The sequence below is a fragment of the Magallana gigas genome, chromosome 4 (assembly GCF_963853765.1).
Source record: "Magallana gigas chromosome 4, xbMagGiga1.1, whole genome shotgun sequence".
NCBI classification, from domain to species: domain Eukaryota; kingdom Metazoa; phylum Mollusca; class Bivalvia; order Ostreida; family Ostreidae; genus Magallana; species Magallana gigas.
The window spans coordinates 15,435,372-15,455,376 of NC_088856.1; positions in this window are offsets into that span (position 1 = coordinate 15,435,372).

Sequence of the window (20,005 nt, forward strand, 5' to 3'; positions counted from 1 at the left end):
AAAAACCCTGCAATCCACACAGAATATACAGGAAAATCACAGAGGAGGTCACCTGGACAAAGAATGTATACACATGTATACACGTGCCCGAGTACCTAAGATTAATGATTTCATCATATGCATTAAACAAGATCAGACATCAGTTTTTCTTTTCAAATTCAATTAATTACTTAGTAAGGTTCTTAATCGCCTTATTTGCCACATTTGAAGATAGTTACATGTTTACATATAGTTTCAGTCACGCTGAAACCTTACTATACATTTTAGTATGTACGGATTCATTATCATTAGGCTAGAATTAAACTTAAACCTGTTGAAAATAAATGATATCACTATTAAACTCAAATCAATTTTAGTAATAGTTTCAGCAATGCGTAAACCATTTGGAATCTTAACTTAAAGTTTCAGCATACTGAAACCTAGCGGAAATGTTCTGAAACTGATTGATATTTCCATAATAATTTACACAACTTTTCACATGATTCAATTTTAGTTTCCGCATTGCGGAAACCATCAGGAATCTTAACTTAAAGTTTCAGCATACTGAAACCTAGCGGAAATGTTCTGAAACTGATTGATATTTCCATAATAATTTACACAACTATTCACACGATATTCATATATTCATACGACGCATTGCGGAAACCATCAGGAATCTTAAACTAAAGTTTCTGCTGACTGAAACCTAACGGATACTTGCTGAATCGATATAATGGTTTCCGCATTGCGGAAACTATACATGAAACTTCAACTTCAAGTTTCAGCAAGGTTTCCATATAGTTTCAGTTTTGCTGAAACTTGATTTTTCATCCAGTGCGAATATCATTACTTGTGTTTTTACATGCATAATCAAAAAAATGCAAATACATTTTTCTGCAGTATTACTCTTTTCCTGTTTTTATTGAAGACCAATTCCAGGAAGAATGAGGAAAATTCAAACTCACGTAAATAAGCACGTAAATCATAAAAAAAGAAAATTTTAGACAATAAATGGAGATGATGAAAGTGTTTAAGTGGGAAGTTGGTATTCTAAACTTATCTGAATAGTTTCCGTAGGAAAATAAGTGACTGAAACTAAATAAGAATATTCCAATGATAAACAGTTACATGACCCCCACCCACCCACCCACATACAAAACTACACTAACACACACAATCCAAAGCTATAGTATATACATTTAAAAAAAAAACCATGTACCCTCTTTGTATATTCTTCCCAACCTTTCATGCCTTTAAATAAGCAATTTAAGTTAGTGGTTGTTTAAGTAAGCCCTCAGAAAAAACATATCATGTTGTCTGTACAATTGAGTTAACAGCATTGCAATGTTAATCTACAAGCAGGCTAGTTCACGAAACTTTCCTAAGATATGACAAGAGTGTTCCTAAGAATGACTTAAGAAAAATATTAGGAGCATTCTCCCACGATCAACTTAAAATGTAACTCCTCAAGTTAGGATATCCTAACCTAATGAAATCATAAGAATTTTTCATATTCATGCTTAGGTATAGAATGAGGCTTTTACAGAGGAAAATCACTATTAATCTAAATTTTACAGTAAAACGATAAGAGATAGATTTTTAATTTGAATTGTATACATTTACAAATATATATCGTTATTCACGGATATCTTAATAGCCATTTAGCAATAAATAATAACAAATTGAAATCGCTATATCAATCTCGAAATTACAATATAGAAAAAAGGCGGTAATAGAAATAAAATAAATATCTTGCCTGGCTTGTATTAATAAGTTTTAATTTACTCTTTAGCAAAGAAAATGTTACATATTTACTGACCATGCAATAATCAAAGCAATTTATCTAGCTAACTTACTCACGTCAATGTCATAATTAAATAAATGAACACTTTTCATGTGTCGCCTCACAGAAACAGTATCTGTTAGTTTAATTCCTGAATTCAAAGGCAGGCACATAGCAACAGAAGAGGGGATGAGATTTGGTGGTCTTTTGTAAAGCAACGTTTCCTTTTTGTTATATCAATACATAGAAAAATAAACGCATCAACCAATTGCCCCTCCACTTTATCTTTATAATCGAGTAAAAATAATAATGGGATTTGATTTTGTAGTACATATAAAATAAACAAGAATACCTTTCTATCGTATTTGTTGTTTTAGGCATGGCGGTTTCTAAATTTAGGAGAGCTTCAACAAACTGACTTAAATTAAGACAAAGACGTATGATATACTGAGGATGCACCATAGGTCTAAGTATGCCTGCTGGTCTCAGTCACACAACATGTAAATTGTTTCATTACATGTGTATTTGTAAATCCAGTAATGTGATGCATGATTGAATGATCAATACAAACAAAAAATGAAATATTAGATTCTCCATTTAATTGCATTTACAATGCTAAATTGAATTTCTAAATCCACAAACAATCGTTGATGTTGATATTTAAGCACCTTTGAATAAGTGAGATTTATTTTTGTTTTAAGTTTTGTTGAAAATATATGTTTCAAAACTCCATTTACAATACAAATCCATAAAAACAGAAAGCTTTTAAGAATTCTGTCACTAAGTTTTTTATTGTTGTTCAAGTTGAAATTATTTTTTACTATCCCCACTTTCTCTTTGTTGCTAATCCTTTTTAACACTACAACAAGATGACAGACTCTGTCGAGATCTGTTAGATGAATAGCTTGATGTTCTCAGCTTGTCTGAACCAATTTCTTGAAATAAAGTTGTTGATTCCCCAAGGCTTCCCTTTTCCGCTAACGTATGGTAAGTGTTGGATGTCCTTGACCTTGCAATAAGAGAACTCTTATCCTTAAGGGATGGAACTTGGGTTGCCTTCACTAGCATCTTTTTATAAGAAAAAAAAGTCAAGATGTATAAAAATATTTTCCAGTATGTATTTCTGACAATATAAAATATAAATCTACTAAAAAATTTCCCGCTGCATGCGAAGATAATTAAGCATGTAAGTTTTGAAAATTATTTCATAAAATGATTTGAGTTAATTAAAATATATGTTTGTTAATAACTTCAAAACTATATAATTTTTGTGTTGTTTTATTACCCTCAGTTCTTCAATTTCTGTGTACACAACCGGATTATTAATGGATTGACTGGTTGGATTCAGGTCCAAATTTTCCTAGTGAAGATGCCTTTGTCTGCATTTGTTAATATAAATGTAGAATCTGTTTTCTAACCTTCTTATCAAGAACTGTATACAAAGGAACAAAGAAACGCATAAACCAATTAAGATCGAATTAACAAAAACCGCAAGGTTTTAATGATCCAGCCACCAAATAATGTCAGTGCCACTCCAAGCAAGCAACCAATCACTGCACCAATCAAACCAATCAGCAAACCTTGATTTCAATTCGTTAAGTATAACTAAAGTTTTTATTATGTCATATACATTAAGTTTTCCTTCGTGTTAAGTGACACTTTCATAAAAAAATGGCTTGATTAATTTTATTGCCTAGAAGTGTTCCTTCTTCTTGTGGTGTAGCAAACTCCGATTCGGTTTTGTTTTCTTTTGTGTTGAATTAAATAAAATGACATTAATTAAATCAAATTATATTCATATATGAACTTAAGATAGGGAAACAATTAATCATCAAAATGAAAGAATTTAATGTTTAACATTGCCTTAAAGACATAGCATAAACATTGCTTGAATTTATTTACATCTGTGATCACTTGACAAAATATCCATTTTTTTAGAATACGTATAAAGGCATTTAAGCATAATTAATTACTTAAATCATTAATTTATATGTACCATTTCTTTCATTAACGCCATTGAGAACGAGTCCTAAATTGATTTCCGTAAAACTAACAGATTTTGTTCCAATCACAGGCAAAGTTTGTACTGTATAATATATCATAAAATGTCCCCTTCCCCATAAAATAAAAGAAGTGAAATAAATAAATTAATGGACATTTTGACTTTCTTTTTGTGATGACTAACTTTGTCTAGTTCTTTGGGAAGAATAGTTTTGTGTTTTCAGTTTGCCTGAACCAGTTTCACGAATTGAAGTTCTTAATTTCTCAAGATAAGATCCACGTCTGTCTATAAATAGGATAATGTAAAACGTTGTTATATTTTATTTAGATCAAAGATAAAATAAGCAACGTTTTCTGGTCATTTTGCTCTTGATTGAGAGTACTTCACTAATTTAAAAGGTGTCATATAGCGTCTCAGACCTTTGGGATACTTGAAGTCACGTCTTATAGTTATCGTTTTAAAGATGCACTTTGAAACGTTCCAAAACTCTTTGTGGGAAATGGAAAGATTGCTTCTATGATTAAACAGCATGTAGATACCATGGTTTTCATCATAGTTAGAGTTGATACTCTCAAGATACGCAATGCAAGGTATCGTGCAGTTTGTTTTATCTATATCAAGAATAATTATCTCTCATCGTCATTGCCATTTTTAAAAATATGATAATGAATGTATTGCTCAATAATTTGCCTAAAAATGTTTACAAAAAGTTTAAACATTTAGCAAGCATACGCATACCGGTATAAAACTGTTCTAAAAAGAAAAAACTGAACCTTTTTTTATCGAACTGTATGGACACCTTTTATGAAACAATTCATCATGGATGTGAATGGCACCTAGGAGACACAATTTTCTCTGCAAACTAATTGCAAACAATATTGATTTAAGTGTATAAATGCATAATTTGAATTCGATATCAGAATCTTTGTCAATTTATGCACTGTTTTTAAACAGCTAAGGCATCTAACCAACTATTTTTCAGGAAAAATATGGCAATATATCATTTCATTGTAAAATAAGAAATCTGATTGGCGAGGAAGGACTAAAACTAATAGTTCTGGTTCTAGCAAAGTCCGGAAATATTTTTGTATAAAAATGAGATAAAGATACAGTGAATAATTTTTCTTAATTAAGAAAGGAGATTAATAAAGAGATACCGGTAAAGAAAATCTTAATAGAGATAATTATTCATAATATTATGTTTAAAAAAACCGAGTCAAAAAATTTTGAATCTGATGAAATTTTTTGCGTAAAGTATATATATATAATCCAAAATGAGTGAAAGGTGATATCACACAGTATAAATAATCAAAAAAGAAAAAGAGAATGAACCGTTCCAAAGTCACTATTCACTAGCGCTTTCTGGATTTACATCCTACTTCAGGTCAATGTACATACATGTAAGTTATGAATTTTTTATTATAAATGAATATATATATATATATATATATATATATATATATATATATATATATATATATATATATATATATATATATATATATATATATATATATATATATATATATAACTTAAATAAATGAAAACACAAAGATCGAGTAAAACATAAGCGCTTTCATTTTCTTTAGATGTTTTACAATACTAACATGGTAACGTTTGTATATATGTATATATAACTTATTTACTATCCAGGTTTCCTAGTGGCCATCCCAAAAGTTATCAATTTTTGGTATTCAACCCAGACGCAACATTTCACCTTTAATTCCTATATTTTTCATCTTTTTCTGAACCTGCCTTATTGATTTTATTCTTAAAAATTTATGATAACTATTGTAAACAGTCACCAAATGGTGAATTTCAATAAGGACTGATCTGCTTGTTTGGTCTAGGGAATATGTTAAAGTTGATTTTTTCAATACTCCATCTGTCTTAATCTGGCTTATTGTAGTTTATAATGGCTTTGAAAAATTTAATCGTAAAGAAATATAACAATTTTAACCGTTCTCATTTTTTTTTAAATTTCAATGAATTTTTAATTGAAAAAATCCATGGCTGCCTAGAATTAATGAGCGGGACATACTTTTTCCCACGGTTTTATGAATAGTCTACAAAACCGGAAAACGATGCTTAAAGGTCGTGGAATCACTATTTATCAATTCATTAATGTTTCGTTTAATGTTAATTTTGGAGGAAAAATCATATCAAAATCAAAGTACTCAAGGGGAGTTAATTTTATCGATTATCAGTTAGTTTAAAATCAACTTATCTTGCATGGCAATTAGTTTCTAGTCTCTATTTGAATTACGTACTTTTTTATTAAATGAATTTTTAGACTTTCCCAACAAGAATTTCGAGAAACCCCATACAAATCATGTTGTGTAATATTTGCAGATAGATTTCAAACTGTGTATTAGTAATCGAAACAATTCTAAAAATCGTATGGATCCAAGCACTATTGATATCGAACTCTAGTCTCGTTCAACCAGACGCTAGGCTGTCTCCGTTAATCTCCGACAAGCAAGAGAGCCTCTCTGCTTGTCGTAGATTTACGGAGACAGCCGAGGGTCTGGCTGAACGAGACTTTATTACACTCTGGCGTAGGAACACATGAGACAACAAAAATATCTAAATTGTTCGTATTATATTAAATCTGACTATTTTCAAAGTGTTTATAGATACATTTCCCTGAAAAACAATGCTTCGGCATACATTACATCGAATTTTTCTATTATTTTCAAGAACTAAGTCTTGTCAGCGGTGATGATTTGTGCTTAGGTCCAAACACTCCTTCACTTTTGGTTTGCCAGAAAAACTGTAATGAACTCCCAAAAATTACAAATTTGCACTTACGTCTGCATGAAAGTAATAAAATCAAAGTACTGAGAGTACTGAAAGACGGGGTCTTGAAAGTTTGAATTTGTAATTGTCCTGGATTTCTCTCGAATATGCTTCCAAAATTTATGAGTTTGAATTAGTTGTTACAATTTATGTTAATTCGGCTTTTTTGCAATTGGCTGAAACTTTGTATAAATTTTACTCAATCCCGGCCTTCAAAATTATAGAAAATTGACACAACGGTATAATAAGTAATGGTAATGGTAATTTAATGCCCTAATTCATGAAGTAAAGGTAATGCAATACATTATTTTACAATGTAATTCACCCCAAGTCTGATTCCAACTAAGCCGGAAAACATGAGCATGAACATTTAACTTGGTTCTTCAATCGATGTGATTGTATATATTATATGATCTATAAGTCTTCCAAAATGTATAATCTATTATAGATTTTGCTTACAATGCATTGTTAAAATTCAAATTCAGTTTAATCAACTAAAGAGCCAACAAACGAGAAGGCAAATTCAGAATTGTTTTTATTTTCTTTGTACAAAAACGAACAGCAGTCATACCGCAAGTAGACTGGAAGCCAATGAAACAACCATTTAATTTGTAAAACATCTGTGTATAACACGTCCCGATTTTAACTTCGGCTTGCGCATGAAGTTTGGTAGTATTAAGGTGAAAGATTGTCAAAATAAAATTCACAACTTTTCAAAAATGGCACATTGCGTTTGGGAACTTTAATTTTGATTCCACCATCAACCTCTTCTATTGATTAATGAGCTCGTGCACCAACTGAATCGTCAACGGCGCTGTGCATTCAGTTACTTAACTCATTCCACATTTGAACCCGAGCAAGAATATTTTGATCAATAAATTTATTTGTTTATTTTTTAAATAGAATTTTGTTTATATACAAAGGACTTAAAAAGATTTAATGCGTGTTTTTATAATACATATAAATTTACTAAAATGCACGAAAACTTTCTGCACTATTTTCTTACGCGTATACTCAATTCATGTGTTGTACGCGTGCCGTCCGGTTTGAGACTTCGGCTGACAGTAAACCAAAAAAAAAAGCTGTGCAAAGCAATGCTTCCTCGAACTGTATCAAATATCATTCTAAAGGATAAGTCTTGAACATCAAAATACAACATAAACTTGATTAAGTAAACTAAAATCCTTTTAAATGATGTTTACTATGCAGAATAGAAAATACATGAAATAAAGAAATTATATTAAATTAATAAAAATTAATTGGAATAAAGATACTATAAATGTTCTAAATTAATGTAACAGTAAGAAGAACTTTTGACTTAATTATAAACATTTTCTACGATCCGTTTTCAAGCTCAAGGTATGATCAATAACCATTTCATTAAAACATCGGGATGTAAAATAATTTTGATTAAGTTGACGTTAATGATTTCTTATGTCCAAAGCAAACTGTTTGATTATTTGTTCTCACGCCGGGAGAGTCGTTGGTGTTTCAGAAAAAATCCCCTACGACTTAATTGAAACACAATCACCGTCTCTGTAATGACAAATTAAAGGGAATTAATTTTTAGATAACATTAATTTAAAAACATCAATAGCTGTACACATTAAATGATAAGATATTAACTTTAATCGTTATTTTAAAGTTATTATTTCACAACAATGTCTTCATTTACTTTACAATTAAATGACTTAGATAAACTTACTGTAAAGCAAACTCAAAATATCCATCTTCATTATTATAAATTATTCGAGTAACGTTCAGCAGTGCCCTTTTGTAGATAGATAGGCATGAAACCATTTTTCTTTTCACTTTGTTAAATAAATCAGGAAATGAAAACAATTTTTGAATCCATCATTAAATATATATAACGTGTCAAAAAAGTTAGTTATATAAATAAGGATGAATCGAAATACCAAAAAGGAAAGATGGATAATCATCGGGTTTTCTAGATTCTCAAATCATGTTTTTGAATTTCAAAAAACCCATTCATGTCAGTCCTATACCCATTGACATACTTAAATATTTATAGTTCGATTATTTTGAATGTGAATTAAATTCAGAGTTGCATGATCATAGAGGGTTTCTATTGTTAAGATTTTCCCAACAGACATTTTTCTGTGTTCAAATTTGTATATAGGTTGTATAAAATGTATTAGTATCGAACTTCCATCTAAATGATGATAAAAGCACAACAAATGGAATAGATTAATAATTCGTAAGTCCATTTCAAATGTCCCAAAGAACAATGCATTCCATATAATATGCGGAAATGTAAAAAATCAGAGGAAAGCCAATAAAACACTCAACTTTTTTTATGAGCGAAACTAATATCGTCGTATTTATATGGATGTAATGTTTACTTCGAGTAAACTCGTTTAATTATTCCATTTTAAAGTAATTTGTTGAACACTTAGCTTCCTCAAGGCAACAACAACAACAATAAAAATACAAGTTTCAAATCAAATTCGAATGAGTTTTTTTCTTCTTTTTTACGTGATTTATGATCACTTACAAATCTGCTCACTGTGAAAAAAGATAAAAAGATTGATTTTACTATTGAATATTTAAAAAGATAGATTTTCACTTCCTGTTTATAACTATCTATACATGTACATAATTGCTCATATTAACATGTTTTAAATATACAAAATATAAGGTTGTTTATTTTCAGTTGGTTTCCTTCAAGTTGAAATTTTACTTTGATTCAAGCAATTTATCACAGTTACACTTTTTAATTAAAACAAAGAGATTCCTTTACACAGTTTCTGTGAATTGAAGTCGCTGAATTATTGTATTTCCTTTTCAAAGAAAGTTTGATAAATTTTATCTATCTTTTAAGGACGGTTGGCATTTTGCATTTAAATAATGAAGTTTTTTGAATCATCACACTAAATTTAATGTCTAGCTTAAACTATCCGACTCATTTTGGTACAAGCTTATTATATCTTAATTAAACATCAAAGGGGTATAATTATTGGCACCACGTTCTTTTTCCTTCATTTTACCGCTGAGTTAAACAACGGTATAACATGTTGGCAACTCGCACACAGGTACTTGGATATACGAGGTCCTGAAATTGGTTCTTCTGCATATAGGATCATGCTATTAATAAACTTAAAAAATAGTGTTAATTTTTGGTTCACTTGCCTTACCCTCATATGAGTCATTGATAATGTGGTGATGAGATAACTACGTTTAATTCGCAGGCACTAAAATTCTTATCTTTTTTGTTTACTATGTGTGTACCTCTATTCCTGATTTATTATATGTTGGTATCCTTTTATCATTAAGCAAAAATCCTCCTGAAATAATAAACCTGTTGTCTCTGCCCATCTGCACCAAAGCATAAAGGGGGGGGGGGGTATAATGGCTATATCTTTATATGAATGTGAAATGTCATTGAATAATTCTAGTGGAGATTAATAACAAACAAATTCAAACCCTTCTTTCTATTCAAAAGTATAAGAGGCTATAGAGAGGTTATAGGCTGGTTTGTGTGAAAGTAACAAGCCAGAAACACGGTGTAACAGCTGTGCAGCTTGCATATTTTGCAACTTTGCGTGTCAAGCATGGTGTTCCATGATTTTCGCACCTAAGCAAGGCTACTAGTTTGCACGTAGGTTTATGGTATGCTATTTGTCTCCTTTGACTTCTATAAACATTTGCGGCTTCCCCCCCCCAAACATTTAATTGAGTGTTTGAATTAACAATAGTTATCAATAATTGTCTTTTGTGAAATATGGCATTTTTATTCTCCAGTTCATTTGTAAAGCATTGCAGTGTAGTGGACAGATAAAGCAACTACAACCAGTTAAAATGATATCTGAAATTAAGAAGCCGATTGCAAACTGCTGCAAACCAGCTACAATGTTTCGTTTACTTTTATCTTTAACATATGCACATTATATTTGGCTTCAGACATAAATTCGTTTAAGTCTTGTAGTTTTACGTAAATAGAACTGTAAGTATGAAACTATAACAGGTGTTCTACTCGAATATTTATATAATTGGACTTTTTTAAAGATAAATTACATGATCATAGAAACATATCAGAATCAATAAGGAATGTAAAAAAATTTAATGGTAAACCTTTGGAATTCAAGTATAGGAAATAGTGAAGGAATTTTTAAAAATTTTTGGAAAGTTCCAGGAACTTTTTTAATCAATTGTAAGATTGTATAATTTTGCAATTTTCTTAGAAGCTATGTTTCTAAAATGTTTTTAAAGTGGATAACCTGACTTAAGATATCAAAATGAAGGCATATAAAAATGTTTGCTTTTTTGAAAATCGTATGTACTGCATCAAATTTATCAAATCATTAAAACACTTTTTATTTGATATTGGATACACATAGTTCTATTATTCAGTATCTTTGTCTTTAAAAGGTAGGGATAAAACAATGGCAAATTGTTTACCCTATATATCCTCATAATACACACTTTTAAGGTAAAACTGATAACCTTTATGATTTCTCTCTACCATGGATGCATGTATATTGCTGACAACTGGGTGCATGGATAGGATGAGATTCTTGAAATTTGTGGCCTAGAGAGGCGGTGTGGCAACGCACTTTGAAAAAACTACGCACTTTAAAAAACATTTTCAAAGTGCGTTAAATGTTGGTCCAAATCAACGCACTTTGAAATATTTGTTCACAGTGCGTTATGATTGTAGACCAACATTTTTTACATCATGACTCTTAAAGCACTTTGAAAAAAGAATTTCTTAATTTTTTTTAACATTTAGATGAATATTTGTGTTTATATATAAACTAATAATTGATGTTTCGTTTTCGATGAACCGATACGGCGATTCATTCAGTGTCTCCTAGAGGCCTGATGAATTGTGTTTGCCTATTTATTAGCGATCAGATACAAATGTGTAGATTTATGTAACACTTCTTTGAAGGATAGTATTGCATTTGCTGCGGCCATTGAAAAAAAACACCAACAACAAACAACAAATTCGATAGGGCACATATGCATTTCATATTTCTTCCCTTTCCCAACTTTGCGGGTTATATAGCAATGATTGTTCAAATAAATTTAAAACACATAAAAGTATAAACAATGAATTGTATATTTTCTCTTTTGAATCTAATTCAGTCATTATTTAAGTTTTAACACATAGTTCTAGAATTCAGTATTTTTGTCTTTAAGATATAATTAGGCAATTGACAATTTAACTCCTAAAAACATAGGTATTCTTTTGATATTTTCAATGGAAAGGTAGGTAAAGGATTTCCTAGTTATATCTTTAAAGCAATGGTAATACCTGAGGAAAAAGTTTTTGATAGAATGAACGTCTTGAATAAAAAAAAATGTTTGTAGGGTAGCGTCGACAAATTAAATTTGGATAGATATACTTACCTGCTGAGCTCGAAAGAATATGGGGGAAGTTTTTCGAGGTTGAAAACTATATAAAAGCTTGATTAGATTGTGAAAAATTTTCTTTAACTTAGTTTTGATAGATTTTGAGGGACAAGAATCCCATTGTTGTACGTGACCCTCAATTCACTTCGAATTCATTTTAATGTCAATTACATGTGTGGTTATTTTAACGTTCTTTAATGCAATCTTTTCTTAGACATTTGTAAAAGTAGTAGCTACTACATGTACATAGTAGCTTTTATATCATTAATAATAGAATCAGGACTTTATACCGACAACTGTAATAGTTTATTGTCCGTAAAATCAGGATGTTGTTTTGCAGACTCAAGGTTTTTGGTATAATCCAAGGGTCATGTCAACTAAATTGAGGAGACTTCAAAGGTTAATTACTATATATATAGCTTACCTTGATTCTACATCATTCTAGGTTTTTTATTCAAATGGTTAGTTCTGGCTTATTTTTTCTATATTTGTTGACAAAGAATACGCTATAAGAGATCAAATGATATGTTTGATTTCTCGCTTTGGCAAATAGTTTTAAAATATGAAAACTTAAGGTTTTTGTTAACGTTCCACATGCACGTTTACATTTTCTTTTCGCTTTTTTACACTTTGGCGTGTTTTTGGTAAGTAAGATAAGGAAAGTGGTACTTCCTTATCCTTTCTCCCCATTGTAATTGCAAATGATTAGAACAGAATAGAAAAAAAATAGAAATTAATAAAACTGAAGTACTTGAGCCTGATTTAGATGACCTTGGTTGCTAATATAGTACTCTTTTCCTGTTTTACACTTTAGATCAGTGCCAGGAGGAATAAGGAAAACTCAAACCAACTTAAACAAGCACGTAAATAATAATAATAAAAAAGAAACAATGAACGGAGGTGATGTCATTTATTAGTGTAATTGAGGTACGCTCGTATCCTCAATCGTATATAAATAGCTTTTTAAGGACATAAACTATCTGAAACTAATTAACTGTTATAAAATAATAAGCAATTAAAAAAAAAACCCAATAAACCCAAAACACACACAACACACAAAACACCCTCCTCCTAAAAAACGCTTTTTTAAAGCGGTTTGGGGCTTTTAAACCCCCAAAATCGCCTCTTTTTATATATCATTCGCATCCTCTTATGGCTTTAACTAATCAAAAGAAGTTAGAAGTTGTTTCGACCCTTTTTAAAGCGCGGCATCACTATCCAAATAGAATCGATAGCAACAACGTAAATAGTTTTTGATTATTGTAAATTTTTCGACTTTGCAGACCATCCTTTACTTTTTTTCTTTTATGTTCCCGCAGATATACCACGCCAATTGATTAATGCATTAGCACTGACGTTTTATCAAAGTGTATTTAATAGTAAAATTAACGATTGGACCTAACCAATACCAAATAAGAAGTAAACAACGAATGTGCGAAAAATGCATGCTTTGATGATCGAATTCCAAATAAGAGGAGATTTTAAATGTTTACATTTCTCTTTTCACAATATTTGTGAATCAGTACTAGTATTAAAAATCCATAACAAATTGTTGATATTTAAACACATTTGACTTAAGCTGAGTATGCTATACATAAATCTTAGAAGTGATAAAGTCACATTCGAGCACAAAGAAAATTTTTAACCGTTTTGCATGAATATAGTGAAACTATCAAATTTCAATTTGACTTTTGAATTAAGACAATTCATAAAATTGTTATAAAAATAAATTAGATTTAATTTGAATTTTTACATTTACAAAATATCTCGAAAAAAGATAGTAAGCATAACAAAGTGTTACATTGTAAAAATATATAAAAAGATATTAATTAATTTGAAAAAATCTCCCTTTCCTCCTTAAAGGAAAGATAAACAAAAATCTCTGCACTTAAAAATTCTCTTCTTGAGCCAATTTTTGCTGTTCAAGTTGAAAGTATATTTTACTATCTACACTTTCTTTTTGTTGCACATCATCTTTAACACCACGACAAGATGACTGACTTTGTCGACATCCGAGAAACAAATGGTTTGCTGTTTTCAGTTTGCTTGAACCAGTTTCATGAATTGAATCTGCTGATTTGTCAAGGCGCTCCATTTCCGCTAACGTATGGTAAGTGTTGGATGTCCTTGACCTTTCACTAAGAGGACTACTACCACAAAGTGATGGAACCTGGGTTGCCCTTACTAACATCTATCTTATAAGAAAAAAAATCAAAATGTAAATAGATATAAACAATCAATATTTTTTATCAATTGCAAATTCTTTCACTTTATGAAAAGTTTTTCTCCACTTAATCAGAGAAATCTTAAAGCATTACGATATTACAAAATAAATAAATACATATTGAATAAATTAAAACAATAAAATAAACAAATAAATAAATAACAAAAAATGATTTAAAAAACCGTCTCAAAAATCTAAAAAGAAAAATACAAATTTAAGCAGAGCAACGGGGACCTAACAATAGATAGAGGTGCCCAAGAGGAGTACGCATTCCCTGCCGACCTGTGCCACCTGCCCTTGCTTATTGTTAAAGTCGGAAGACAGCATACTTAGTCCGGTGTATGAAAAATGGTCTAACATGCATGAAAAACGTCAGTAAGCAAGTCTCTTAATGAAACAATATACTTGCTGTTAAGTTCAATGTATCGACCATAGAACTTGCGCATATGTTTTTTTCGTCGAATCGATGAAATAAATAAACAAATAAAAACCTCGTATTTTTTTAAAATCAACTTTTTTGTTTTTTATTACCCTAATTTCTACAATTTCTGTGTACACAACCTGATTATTAATGGATTGACTTGTTGGATACAGGTCCATATCATCAGGAAAAATATGCCTTGGTTTACATTTGTCATTGTAAATGTAAAATTTGATTCTCATAGTTTCCTGTCACAGATTTTAAACAAAGGAACGTATTAAGTGATTATACTTACTGTAAGTATAATTGATATCTATATTATTATAAGATCGGGATTGTAAATTAGTTAAAACTAGTTATTTGAGTTCTTGTCTTCAAAGCAAAAAAATTATTAACTGTTCTTGCGCCGAGATAGTTGTTGCTATATCAGTAGAACCACTGCTTTTTAGATAGAACAAAATCACCGTCTCTGCAATGACAAAATTAATTTGCAGAATACCATTATTTTGAAAAGGCTAAACATTGTACAAGTTTGGTGCTTAGAAAGTTATATGAATCCTAATTCTGTCACAACGATGTCTTCATGCTACTTTATCATCGGTTGAATGATGATCCTGTACTTACTGAAAAGTAAAATTAAGATATCCATCTTTATGACAACCTGTCGTGGAAAATTAAAGTTACAAGTAAATATATGTCCTCTTCAGTGATATTCGAAATTAATATTACTTTCAGTATCGTTACAATTAAAACAGGAACTGAAAACTTATTTTTAACTTGTCATTATTTAAAATACATGTATCATATATAAACAACGGAAAAGGGATGGAATTGCAAAAGTGGAAAACAGATGCATCAGCATTTCGAAATTTTTAATCTTGTGAATGAACTTCAAAAAACCAAAAGATCAGAGAGTATTAATTATATAATAAAGACAACGTTTTTGTAGTCTTCCATTACACTATCATCGCTACCTACTTCATATCAAACTCTTTCCCTTATTATATATATTTTCGCGACTAATCATCAATATTTATATCTTTCCAAAAAGATAGATCGTGAAAATAAAATTATAATCAAATAGATTCATTTTGCGATTCAACCTTTGTTCATGAAAAATCCAAAAGTTAATATAAATGACTCCAAATAATATGCAAACGTTTATTCTTAATGTAATTTTAAGGTCCATTTTTAAGTAGATCATGATTTGAGGTGCTCTTCCATGAAGAAAATAACATTGTAAACCAGTTTAATTTCCCAATAGACGAAATATTTTCTGTCTTCTTATTTGTAAGTATTAACAATATACCAGTACCAAGCAGTCAGAATTTACTCCACCATCTAAATGATCATGTAAGTAAAATAGAAGTAATTCTTAAGCCCTTTCAAATTTCATTAAAACACGTTTTCCATTCAATATGCGACAATGTGAAGTATCAGAAAAAAGGCTTATAACATAAAGCGCTTTTTATTAGCGAAACTAATTCTTATTGGAGGAAATTAAACTAGCATATCTTAATTAGATATTTTATTACAATAACAAACTGTCAACCATCTCAAAATTCAATAAAACGAAATACAAATTCAAAGCTGATCAACAAAATCCTCTAAAAAGATAAAGGTAGGATCAGGTGCCAAGGAGGAGTGAGCATCCTTTGCTGACCGGTGCCACCCGCTCCTTTATTACGAAAATATATATTACGCCAATATGAACACCTCTCAAGTGAATTGTATAGAAAAGTACTTTATTCGTGGCCATTTTGACACTCATTTTAAAGGGGAACTCTGTATATCGATTTAGGGAATATTAATTTTTTAAAGATTTAATGTGTAATTTTCATATCATATAAGGTCATATAAAAAGGGAAAATAATTAGGATTATTTGCAAATTTGATGGTATTTCTCAAGACATTTTCTTTCAAAAAGAATTGCCAGAAAATTTGTTTCTTTTAAGAAAGCATTCTCAGGTAGTGTAGTTTTTAGTTTGTGCAAATCATGATCCAAGGGGTAGTGTTGGGCTTGAATGAATTTTACATAAGAATATTAAGAGAAAAATCTTTTTAAAAACCGATAAGCCAAAAATCTGTAATTTGTGTGGAAGCATCCTCAGGTGAGTTTGTTTATATCATGATCAATGGTAGTAAGGTGCGGAAGTGGAAGGGGAAGAATGTTTACATAGGAATATAAAGAGAAAAAACTCATAAAATCTAATTTGCCAGAAATTTTATAACTTGTGTAAAAGAATCCACAGGTAGTTTGGGTTCAATTTTGTTCAAATTATGATCCCTGGGGATATGATGGGGCCATAATAGGAGGTCGAATTTTCACATAGAAATATACAGAGAAAATTTTGTTTCTCTTTAACCAATTGGCCTGAAAATTTGTAGCTTGTTGGTAAGCATCATCAGGTAGTGTAGAAACCATTTTGTTTGAATGATAATCCTAGGGGATAAAGTTGGGCCACAGTGGGGGAGGGGTGAAGTTTTACATAGGAATATATAGAAAAATAATCTTCCAAAATGTTCTCTAAAACCATTTAGCCAGAAAATCTGTACACTATGGAAGCATCCCCAGGTGGTAAATAATCAAGTTTGTTTAAATCGTGATCACTCATGGGTAGAGTATGGGCACAATGGAACGGGGGTTTTATTTTACATAAAATTTTAATGTACAAAACATCTTTAAAAATCCACTTTGCAAAAAAGCATTTACCCAAAAAATCCGAAACTTGTTTGTACACACTCTCAGATAGTGAAAATTCTCGTTTGTTTAAATCAAGTTCCCTGGGTGGTGTGGCCACAATGGGGGAGTTGTGTCGAATTTGTTCATTAAAAAGTAAAAAAAAAATTGAAAAAAATAATTGTCTTTTAGTTGCGCGTTTTTGAATTAAATGTACGTGTTCAAATACCAAGTTTTCTTAGGTTCTTTTCATGAATTGAACATATTGGATTGTTGAAACTTTATTTTCAGTCAGGTATGGTCAATTTGAATTGCATATGCTTTCAATGGGAAGTTTGAATTTAAATACGAAAGGCGCTTGCAAATTGTAGAATGTGTAATGAGATATTTTGCCTGACAACATAATAACAAGTTTCTTTTTACAATTAAGTGATATGATATATTAAATCTTGTGTATCAAGAACATTTCAAAACAACATATATTCTGTTCAATGTGTGCAATCAGTTGAACGTGGAATTCACATGAATTTCACTTGAATTTTTTTTACGGGAATTTCACGTGAAATTAACGTGGAGCTCGTTTCACGTGAATCTCACGTGAGGCACAATGGGCTGTGTATCAATTAACAATTGTTATTCCTTACTTACGTCGACTTGATATATCCCAGTGAACTTGAAATAAAATATACCACGGAGTCTGCGTCATCTGTTTCATATTTGGATATTTTACTGGAAATGGACATTGATGGTAAGGCCTAGAAAAAAATTGTTTGTTTAGGGTAACCCGACCTAACCTACAAAAATGCCCCTATCCTACCATTTTTAGATGCCTGTTTTAATCAGGTTGTGAATTTTATATTATTTCTATTAAAAAAATCCGTTTTTAAATATGACACAAACAAACATTCTTAGGATTCATGCAGAAAAAAATATGATAAATTAAAAAAAAATCCCTACCTACCTAACCTAATCAGTGTTGCCCTAAACACATACATTTTTTTATAGGCCTAACCTAACAACAAAACGTTATGATTAAAGCGATGACTTCAATTTTGCTATAGTCAACTTTCCTCACTTATGTAGCAATATACCTTCATCACCTGCATATGGTGTTTTTGTTTCTCAGGTGATTCGATAGGCAAGGGCATGCTCTTCGTATGAACAGTTTATAAGGCGAAGCAAGCTACTGACAAACAAGTTGATAAAACAGGACTATCAACAGTATCGCTTGAAGTCCTCTTTTCGTAAGTTCTATGGTCGACACAACGACTTTGTCAGCAAATACAATCTTTCACCGAGTCACATGCTGACTGACGTTTTTCAAACTAATTGTTAGACCATAATTTATCACCTAATTGTCTACGAATTTTCCCAGGGTTTTTTCCCGATTATGACAAAGAGCCGCGGCGGGTGTGACGGGTCAGCTGAGTATGCTCATTCCTCCTAGGCACCTTATCCTACCTCTATCTGCTTGAAGGTACGTTTTCTCTGTTTTGAATTTGTTTTTCGTTTTATGGATTGTTGAGATGGTTCACGGTTTATTATTGTCATTTTTTCAATGTTTCCGAATATTCCTTATGAGCTTTTCATTTAAAATAAATCATACGATTTTCGTTAACAAAATGAATGCATAAAAATACACATGCATAAAAGTAGCAAAGATTTCTTTAAGCCAAGCAATGTTAAGAAGTTTAATAAAGATTCTCTATGAGTTGATCTTTGTCAATTTATATGCATAGTTAAACATGCATGTTCAATATATATTAAACATTATCATGAAAATGAAATTGATCAACATAAATACACCTTTAAGAACATGAGCATTCGTTATCTCAAAGTGAATTGAATAGGAGATATTCCCTAAAGTTAATGTTGTAGTTGGCAACTACAATTATCAAAGAAAATGCTTCTTTAAATTAAAACAATATAGTGGAGAAAGTCATATATGGAGAAAATATATCTAATTTAGTATATACATGTTGAATTAGGATATTAACATTGACCTGCTGAATCAAGATACTAGAACCTTGTCAAAATTTAAGAGTCAATATCAACGTAATATAGGACGCTTGATAACAACCTATTCTAATAAGAAATAGTTTTATGACGACCCATAGCCAACGTATCAAAAATATTTATTAGTATTGCTATGTATAGACTAATCTGTCTTTGATTTTATCTGCTTTTGGACCACGATACTTTATAAGTTCGAGTAAATCAAGTATGTCTTAAATACTTTAACTACTTTAGAAATTTGGATAGTAACCGACCAATATCTAGTTCCAGATCAATTAAAATGACCCACATAAATATTCGAAAACATATATTAATTGCCACGTAGTGATCTCAATTCATTGTTGTGCAAAAAAAGTATCACCATGTGCTGGATTTGGTTTTAAATTTTAAAATAATATGAAAGATGATAATCATATTCTTAAAGATGTATGGCTGTTACATGTATTAGCAATATATCTATATTTTCTGTTCACTATGAAGATGGTATATCAAAAGATATTTTCAACAGTTTTGAAGAAAGAATTTCTCTCTATTCAATCTTTCATTTACTTTTCAAAGGGATTTCTAACAAAAATGAAATGTTTGGTTTGATAGGCAATTGGCCAGATTAAGACACTTATTTAGCCTTGGAGTCAAGAAAAAATTGTAAACATAAATAATAATAATTTTAAATTTCTTATTGAATAATGATAAGTTTGTTATGTTCTAAAATGTCTCCCATAGCA